The sequence below is a fragment of the Microtus pennsylvanicus genome, chromosome 2, assembly GCF_037038515.1.
Source record: "Microtus pennsylvanicus isolate mMicPen1 chromosome 2, mMicPen1.hap1, whole genome shotgun sequence".
Classification (NCBI taxonomy): Eukaryota; Metazoa; Chordata; class Mammalia; order Rodentia; family Cricetidae; genus Microtus; species Microtus pennsylvanicus.
Window position 1 is genome coordinate 63002089 of NC_134580.1, and position 9852 is coordinate 63011940.

General features: G+C 50.1%; 2 long non-coding RNA genes across 2 annotated transcripts in view; one reads left to right on the forward strand and one right to left on the reverse strand.

Annotated features, from left to right (window-relative positions):
* LOC142844826 (uncharacterized) overlaps positions 1-2811 on the reverse strand; it is a 71457-nt gene extending 68646 nt beyond the window's left edge. The window contains exon 1 of the long non-coding RNA XR_012909780.1: positions 2680-2811. This is a non-coding gene — a long non-coding RNA (uncharacterized LOC142844826). The remainder of the gene's footprint in view (positions 1-2679) is intronic.
* A 953-nt stretch (positions 2812-3764) lies between these two features.
* The window catches only part of LOC142843585 (uncharacterized), a 26633-nt gene continuing 20545 nt past the window's right edge, over positions 3765-9852 (forward strand). Inside the window, exon 1 of the long non-coding RNA XR_012909663.1 lies at positions 3765-4226. This is a non-coding gene — a long non-coding RNA (uncharacterized LOC142843585). The remainder of the gene's footprint in view (positions 4227-9852) is intronic.

The window sequence follows — 9852 nt, forward strand, 5'->3', positions numbered from 1 at the left end:
TCACCTGGCTTTGCAGTGGGGGACTCCAGTGAGTGTCTGCTCTCCTGTGGCAAGGAGGGCCCACACAGCTCTCAGGCAGATTCCAGAGCTGAGCCACTCCTTGCTGAGCTCCTGGGGAAAGCCCAGCTGGCTTCTAACCATGACAAGGTTGCAGCATGAAACATCTTGCGGCCTCACTCCTGCTACAAGGCAGAATCCACCAGATTCTAACCAGTCTTTCCATTTCCTCCTGAGCACAGAAATGACGGCCCTTTGCCTCCTCCCTGCAGCACAATATCGCCACCTGCTGGACAAAATGCCACCGTGGACTCGTGCACACCAAAAGTTTTGTTCAGAACGTGAATTAGCAACCAGTTTTTACACACAGCAAGTGGTGTTCCAATCACTTGGGCTACCACATTTCCAGACTTCGTCAACCCAATTACCAACCCCCAATAGCACTGCCAAACCAGAAATTATTACAATTCACTATTTGACACTTTTGTTACACCCTTTCCTCAACCTGGTGCTTACAATTCCTTCTCAGTTCTCAGGCCTGATCGTGCAGATATGATTTTAATATACTCATGTCCTCCTACAGTCGCAGCTCCCCATGAGGCATTCTTTCTACTCCCAGGAAGAAGCCTTTTGTCAGTCTGTGCCACGTGAGTGGTGTGGACAGATAATGCCACTCATAGATCACCAAGGGGCAATCATCGTCCATCCTCAAAACGTTGGAAAAAAGCTGGTATTTAATTAAATACACTGTCTGTATAAGACTATAACTCTCACACAAAATAAAGTGAAAATCCATGGCTTTTAAAAAATTGTTCGGTGGGCAGCATGTATGAACCACCGCACATGTGCGGATGTCAGGGGTGACCTCTGGCATCGGTCTCTGCCTTCCATCTAGTTTTGGGACAGAGTATCTTTTTGGTTTTCTGTTGCTGGCTGCTCTGCCCTAGCTGACTGGCAAAGCTTCCAGGAAGGCTCTGGGCCCTGCCCCCCACCTTGCTGTGGAGGGACAGAGCCAGTTCTACGTGGATTCTGAGGATTCAGTCTCAAGTCCTCAGTGCTGAGCCATCTTCCCGGCCCCAGAAATTCTTTTATTGCTTTGGCGCACCTGGAGAAATGTTTGAGCTTCTGGAATATTTACACGACAGAGATGATAACCAACTTCAGGGATAACCAGCGATTTCGCTCTGCCTGTTCTCAGATTTGCCAGAACTCAGAAGGGACCCTAGAATCTGAGAGTATAAAATGCAGGCTCAGGACACATAGGGTCACGCTACCCTCTCAGGACCAACAGCCTGTGCTCACCGAATGCAGCTGAGAGCCTCAGCTTGGTGTTCAAGGCCACCCCAGCTACCCCCATTCACTGCCGTCGTTAGCATCCCATCCTGTCCTCACCAAATGACCATCTATCCTTTATGCCTGACTTGTGTTCCCCTAGGACCACTTTATCCTAACCGCATCCACCACCCTGTAGCCCCAGCTGTCCTGTCAGTCATAATCCAACCAGCTCCTCTAAAACTCACTTTGACAGCAAGCAGACGGTTCCCAGTGTGCTTGATGCTCCCTGTAGCCCTTGGTGCCTCTGTTCAGTGCTGCCTCCTGGTGAAGGGCAAAACCCAGTCACAGACGTGTCTGCATGGTCCCAGAGACCTGCCCTGACCTAGGCACTTATTAAGCACTCAGAAAACCATGTGGTTTACTTATTATACTCATGACCCCTGACTCCTACAAGCCTTGGACCCCCAAAATCTCAAGTCTGCCATACCTTAAAAATCTCATCAAGAGGGGCCCTGACAGCCTTTCCCTGGGACTTAGTCTAGAACAAGAAAACTCCCTCCTGGGAAATCCTTCCCCCACCCCGCCCACCCCGTGCTCACTTTTCCCTCCAGCCATACTAGAAGCTGACTTTCTTATCTGTTCCTTCCAAACTTTGGAGAGCTCCTGGTGGGCACCTGGTATAACACCCTCCACAGGCCTTAGGGACTTGCACCTCACTGGGTGGCGCATTTGTGACAGGCTGGCATGTGTCCTCTGCCTAGGACACTGTAGAGCAGAACCCCGGTGTCTGAGGAGCCCACGCTCCTCGGGGTAATTGAAGTTAATTGACCTCAGCTGTCCTGAGATGACTTCCATTAGTCTTTTCCATTACAGTAACCTTGCAGGGGGCAAATGAGGGTGTCAATATGTTACATCATGTGGCTGTGTACATGCGTGTAAAGGAGGCAAAGAAAAGGCGCACAAAGGGTGAGAGGCGGCACCGACATGTCTTTCTAAGGATAAGGCTGCAGAAGAGAAATACCAGGCCCATCTCATGCTCAGTGAGCAGAGCTAAGCATTTGGAAACTTAGTGCTTGGAATAGCCCTTCCAACAGCTGGGTCCCCTGTCATTGGATCCAGGAAGTTGATCAAAGACCACAAGTCAATCCTTGATGTCGTCACGTCGTTCTGGCCCCAAAGCAACAGATATTGGAAGACAGAGCAGCGTCTCCCACGGGACTCATGCGCATTAGAATTATCTGAAGATTCTTAGGGCTGAGTTCCCTGGCTTGGTCCCAAAGAATCTTCTCCGCTCTGATCTACTCCACAGCAGGTTTTGATTTTAGGTTTGTGAATCAGGCGAAATCTTAACCATTGTGTTTTGCGTCAGCCCTGCAGATACACACAGAGACCCGCGTCTTGACATACCTGATGGTGTACTTCAAGCAGCCGGATGTGTCCTGCGCTCCTCTGACCAGCCTCTCTTTCCAACCAATCCTTGGACCCAGTCCTTGAGGGATTTTAAAAATAAGTCTAGTTTATCTTCTTCCAGCAGATGGCGCCGTGGACCGCACTTTGCAAGGCAATCTGGAAGTATTTTTAGGGACTCTTCTGACCCCTGACAACTTTTCTCCCAAAGCCTGGAGTTAGTCTCCTTTGATACACCGTCCTTGTCTCTGAAATCTTTAAAACATTCATTCACCACAAGCCCGTGAATGGGTCGCAAAATGTACACACTGTCTAGCTACGTAGCCATTCCCTCCGCAACTGCTCAGGACTTGCTCTGGCCCAGGTGATTCTAAGTACTGGGATGGTGGTGGGCAAAGCAATTAAGGCACACACGCACATTCAGAATTCTTCAATAATGATGCCACCAGACAACAAAAACATTCTGGACCGCTTGCTGTCCTCAGATACCCAGTTAAAAATAAGCAGGCTTTTTTGTTTGCTTGCTTTTTTGAGACAGGGTTTCTGTGTGTGGCCCTGGCTGTCCTGCAACTCTTTCTATAGACCAGGCTGGCCTTGAACTCAGAGATCCACCTGCCTCTGCCTCCCAAGTGCTAGGATTAAAGGCATGTGCTGTCACCACCCCGCTAATAAGCAAGCTTCTAAGGGGTAGGCGGACAAGTATTTTGGGGAAAGTGATGTGTTACATCAAGACCTAGCTAAGTGACCCCAGCCTGAATCAGACCATCTGGGTGTGATTGGGACTGTCTGGGAGAGCTTATGTCGCTCTCCTGCTGGGATAACTGGCCCCCAGGCTGGGTTCTGAGGGGTCCACAGCTTGTGCAGGCCTGGGGTGAGGCCAAAGACTGGGTAGTGAAGGAGGACACTCTGCTCCTTGTTGATGATTTCAGAGCAAAGACATCCAGGCCTTGCTACTGCTGCTGCCGCTGCCAGTAAACTGGGTAGCAGAGCTCAGTCAGCAGCTAGAAATGCCTTGTTCCCTGCCAGGCTGTGATTGCTGAATCATCTCGCTTGCTCCCTATTTGGAGTCATTCCCACGGCCTGTCGAGGGGACTGTTCCAGCATCACTCAGAGAAGGAAAACTCATGTTCTGTTAGCATCAAATCCAGGGGAAGCCTTGGCCTTGGGACAGCTACCAACCCTGGCCTCCCTCTTGTGCCCGAACACCCGGCTTACTCATTAAAGGTCTTAAAAGGGAAGGGCAGTGCTGGTCCTTGAGACAGGAAGAGCGCAGCTGTGGTTTCAGAGCCTGAAGGACTCCAGGCCCAGACTTGTAAATTCCGGTATTCTGTCGTCTCCTTTGGGTCAGCTCACCACCAGTGCCAGCCGGAGCAATGACAGATGCAGCTGAGCCACCCCAAGCATCTCCTCATTACTCTCTCAAGCAAGCTGGATTCGCCCTGGTTCTGGAATGCTGACCAGAAGCAGGTGGCTGGACACATTCATCCGCTGCAGACTCAAAGATGCCCAGAGGCTGATCTGACGACCTAGATCAAGGACGGACTCACGTCAGTAAAAGATCCCTCTATGGTTTGAGATTTATTTGTATGTGGGTATGCTTGTGTGTCTGTGAAGGGGTGAGTGCAGGAGCCCTCAGAGGCCAGAAGAGGGCATTGGACACCTAGACCTGAGTCACAGATGGTTGTGGGTCATGCTGGTTTGGGGACCCAGACATGGGTCCTCTGTGGGAGCAGGACGTGCTCCTCACCACTGAGCCATCTCCCCAGCCCCTGGGGGAGCACTCTCTAGTGCCTCCTCTCATCATTTGTCCTGGTCCCCAAGGCCACGGTTCTCTTTCCCTCTACTCAGCCAAGGAAATTTTAAAGCATAGAAGACAGAGGGAGAACACTCAAGAGAAACTCCATGTGTGGCATCACCCAGTGCTGCCCGCGATTGCTAACAGACCGCCAACCATCTCTTCCTAGCCTTGAGGCCAAAGGCAAAGCGCTGGCCCTACTGGGCAGTTTGTCCCCATGTCTGCTAACTTCCGAGCTGCCCGCGTTATCTGGTTGTGGCCTTCTCTGCCAGTCACTCTTACCTCCTCCCACGACAGTCCCTTCTCCTGCTACCCACTCTAGTCTAGGGCCTGCCCAGGTTACGTAGGATCAGCTCTTTATTTCAGCATCCTTAACCAAAACACATCTGTAAAGTCGATTTGGGATTGGGAAGTAGACATCTTTGTGGCCACTTTTGAGCACAGCCCAGGAGAGGGAAGCTGCCAGACAACAGACTCACAACCACCTCACAATTGTGTCCTCGTTGACGGTCTTCCCAGGCGGATAGATGATAACAGGCACCGTGCCCCGTGAAATCTACCTCTGGCCATTCATTTGTGGGGAGGCATCTGGGAGCCAAAAAGCAGATAATATGTAGTTCTTTCCTCTCGTGCGTATGGGAATTCCTTAAAACTCTGAGTGTCCGTTCTGGAAGCATCCATCCAGCCGCTAGCTAGGCGGTTGGCATCCTCACTTGAGGCTGGTGGTGGCAGATGTCATGTGAACTTGCTACTCTGCTTCAATTAGGTCTGCTGTGTCTGCTTGGCTCAGATCCAAGCCTTAAGACTCTTTCGTTAGTTGAAGGCCACTGATGCCAGGGTGCTTGACTCTTCTTGTAAGAAGTTCAGCCGCTTTCCTAGAAGGGAAGGTGTGTGCACCATGTCTCTGTGGATAGACCTGGCTAAGGTGGGACGGGAAAGAAGGGGCAGACACAGTACAGAGAACCTGGGATCTGGTAGGCTATGTTCTCTCTGCTGGAGCAGCAACAATTACCGTTCAACAACCCAGATCCTATTATGTACGGCACAGGGGGAGGGGTTAGCTAGCCAACTAGGTCTCTGAGGGGCAGTCACGGGCTGTAGTCCTCCAGGAGGAGGAAGCTCTAGCTGCTCATTTCTATACACACTAACAATATTCTCACTCAGAGAAAACGGAAGGCTCACCGGGGCAGGGGCAGGATACCACTCCCTGTGGGTCTGAGGCTTTGGGGTCCTTGATATAGCTGTGCTCAGGTCAACACCACACACTCACCCAGAGTTTCCTCTGCTTCCCACAGGGAAGGCCTGAAGAAAAGGGCCAAGTCAAGCATAGCGTGCAACTGTTACTTTCTGTTGTTGTAGCAAAACTCCATGACCAAAAGCAACTCACGCAAGAGTTTATGTTGGCTTACAGCCCCAGAGGAGAGAGTCCATAATGGCAAGGGGGTCAGGGCGGCCAGCAGACCTGTGACAAATGTCCTTCACCATGGCTCCATTTCCTTAAGGCTCCGTAATTCTTCTCAAACAATGCCCCAACTGGGAGCCAGCTGTTTAATTACGGGAGCCTATGGTTGCCATTTCTTTCTCTAGCCGCCACAGTGTCCTAGCTGTCCCTACCAGATGGACAAGGTCAACTTGACCAGACCCACTGACAGATGGGTAATTCTCCCAGTCCATACTGAGAGAGAGGAAAACCACCCAGGCAAGTTCTCCCAGAATTCCTGATCCACAGAACAGTGAGTTAAGGGAAAGCCACTACAGTATGAAGCCCTCTATTTTGGGGTTGTTTGTTTTGGAGGTTGTTTCTTGTGCAGCAGCAGAGACTGGGGCTGATTGGAGACAATTACACAGCACACTACGTGCTAGCTGCTCTCTGTAAAGGCTGGGGTGGAAATCTGGGGGTGTCCATCCAGCAGTAAGCCCAGGTTCATCTCAGTAGACAGTATTGACTCTGGACCCCTTCTCTCCACATGTAAAAAAAGGCCAACAAGATAACTTTCCTGTAGCAGGGACCGTGGGCCTGGGGAGCCACAGAACTGCTCAGGGTAGCTAGCACGAGACAAAGAACTTCGTTGTCTCAGCGCTGTAGCTACAGGGGTATACGTGGAGAGAAGAGCTCTCTGCTTGTTTTATCGTTGTCTCTAAGTGTGGGTGTTATTACAGGTCTGAGATAATTGGAATTTGCATCCTAACTCATTTTTAGTATTGAACAGAAGCACAGGCCAGGGGAGTATTCTTTATTCTCCCCTAGAGTTTGAGACCTAACATAGTCCTTGCTGATGTATCATGCACTTCATGTGTTATGTAAATTGTGGACAAGTTTATTCCTTTCTTGTCCTGAAATGGCCCTCTTGTCTCACTTGGCTTCTCTGCTTCACAAGCAGGGCCTGCCTTTCCACAGTGTGCTACAAACGTCTGTGGACTGTGTGTGAGCCTGTGACTGTGTCAGGAACCCAAGCAAGCCTCTCTCAAATGATGAGAGAGTCGGAGAGGGTGAGGCCACCTTTCTCAGGAAGACAGTTCGTAATATCAGGGAGTGAAGCTGGGCCCAGAAAATGGCTGGCGTGCCCAGGGCTAGAATGCTGGCTTGGAAGACATCTCTGGTTAGTCTTTGCATACTAAAAAGTCTAAAGGATTAGATGCTGCAATACAAGAGACATCAGAACCAAACAGTATCTCCATATATGGAAATCTTTTTTTGAGTAGCACACACACACATACACACATACATGCACACACACACACGCACACACGCACACACTCCTTTCTTATATATTAAGATTCCTGTGTGAATATCCACACAGGAAGCCACAGAGTGCCTGGAGTATCCATGAGTGTTAATGTATCGGCCAACCCATAGTAGATCAAGGCAGAAGGGAAGGCACTCAGCTGACAGAAGCCTGGGAAAGCAGGACACCACAACCACAAACTGGGGGGCAGGATACCACAGCCACAAACTGGGGGGCAGGATACCACAGCCACAAAGGGGGGAAGGGACAGGATACTGCAGTCATGAAGGACACCACAGCCACAAAGTGAGGAGCAGGACAGACAGAAGGGGCTGTCCATTTTTTCCTCTTTGGCAGCCCCCCCCACACACACACTGAGCTGTTAGCCTTCCTTCCCTGGAGAATGGAGTCACGGTTTCCTCATGCCTGCAGTTGACTGAGGATGCCGCATGAGTCCCTGCTGCCGGTTTCCAGGAGGGATGGCTTGCGCTGATCCTGAGAATTCAATGGAGAGCAGGTTGATAGAGAGGCCTGATTCTTGCAGCACCTTTGACGGCTGCTGTGCAGATAAGAGAGGGCCAGGCTTGGAGCACAGCACACGGCAGCAGACACCGCCTCAAGACCACGCCACTGTCAGCTCTGAACAGATCCTTCTGTAAATACTGAGCTACTGAACTCCGGGTTGTGTCCTTTTCCCTGTCTTTGAGTCCCATCTGGCGAGATTTTACCCATTAAGACGAATCAGCGGCTATAAAACGCGGGCTCTATGTGATGGGTCCCCGTTTCTACCCCGAGCCCATTTTTTGCAGACATCAGTCCAAGCCACCAGCTCTCCCACCCCCAAATTTGCCTTTTTTACTTTGAACCAAAAATGTCTATGGAAAGACAGATGAGATTGAGACGGTGACCTTTCTGGGTTTGCGGAATCTTTTGGATACATTATTTATTAGCCCGCAGGTGCAGCCCAGAGCTCTACAGCAGATGTTCAGACGCCGAGGAAGGGAAGGCTGGAGGAAATGTATTTTCATCCGGCGGTATGGTGTCTCTAAGTCCGTCTTCCCACAGGGCAGCTGTGGATCCCGACATTTGAACTGTGATCCTCCACCTTGGACTTTGCAGGGGGCCTGGGATGTCAGAGGAAACGGAAGGAAGCCATTCAGCCTCACTTTGTATCAGTGGGCTTTATTTTGGTTAGGTTTTGGTTAAATAATATTTTTATTAATTCTTTGAGAATTCCATACATTTTATTGTAATTCATTCCCTCTCTCGACCCCTAAATCCTCCCCCATCTTCCTATTTCATGTTCTCGCTCTGTCTCTGTCTCCTCTCCTTCTGTGTGTGTGAATGTGTGTCTGTATCTCTCTCTCTCTCTCTCTCTGTGTGTGTGTCTCTCTCTGTTTCTTGCTTTTGTTTTTGTTTTTGTTTGTTTTGTTTTGTTTTTCTGAGGCAGGGTCTACAACTTGCTATGTTGAGCAAGCTGGCCTCAGACTCACACAGACCTGCCTCTGCCACCCAGGATTAAAGGCACATACCCTCTGCCTAGTTCTCTTTCTTTGAGTCCTCTGAGTCTGGTTTGTATTAGCTGATTACCAGGCACAGGGCCCTCCCTGGGCTGTTCTTGATATACCAGGTTTCACAACTTAAAAACAAACAAACTTGGCTTTCTTCCAGTAACAATAAATGCCAATGCTCTTCAGGCAGGAGGTGGGACTTAATGCCACTCTGCCCCCTTCTAAGCTGAGATTCTGTCTGACTTGCGCTTGCTTGGGTCTTGACCATGTTGTCCCAATTCAAGTGAGGTCATTTATACAGTACTCTGTATGAGGACGACAGCGCTTTCTGCTGCCTCTGGCTCCTCCAAGCCTCCTTCTGCCCCTCTCTCGGTAGGTTCTGAGCCTTTGGTGGAGGGGTGTGCTACAGACATCCCAGTTAGGGCTGGGGGCGCTGAAGTCTCTTATTCTCTGCTCCCTGAACATCAACCATTGTAGGTCTCTGTAAATTCCCACGTACTACAAGAGGATTCTCTGATGAGGTCTCTGGGCTCAGGGTTCCTAAGGAGTCACTTCATGGGCAGGAGAGGTGGCTCAGTGGCTAAGAGCACCTGTTGCTTGCCTAGAGAACCTGGGTTCATTTCCCAGCAACCATGTTAGGTGGTGACAATGACTTGTAACGCTAGCTCCAGAGACTCTTGACACCTTTGGTCTCTGAAGGCACCCACATACACTTAGCATACATCCACACACACACACATACACACACACACACACACACATGTGCACAAACGCACACACAAATAATAAAATCCTAAGAAGAATCTACAAAGGCAACAGTGGTTGGTATCTTAGAATCAGAGGTTATGACCCTAGGTGGGTGTCATAACCAACAGGGTCAAAGGTGTAAACATGGCAGTTTGGGTGGAAAGGGAACCTGGCATTTGGGGACCAAGGAATACCGCAAAGTTACCATAAGTGCTGCAGCTTACAGCCCTGCTCCAGGGAGAAGTTTCCCCAATGTAACAACTCTGCTCGGCTAGGGGAAGGTTTCCCTAGTAAAAGTGTTACAATTCTGCTCTGGGTGCTCAGGCTCTGGCAAAAGTTGCTATTTCTCTGATCTCCTCCATTCCAGAGAAAGAAAGTCTCATCCAAAACTCAT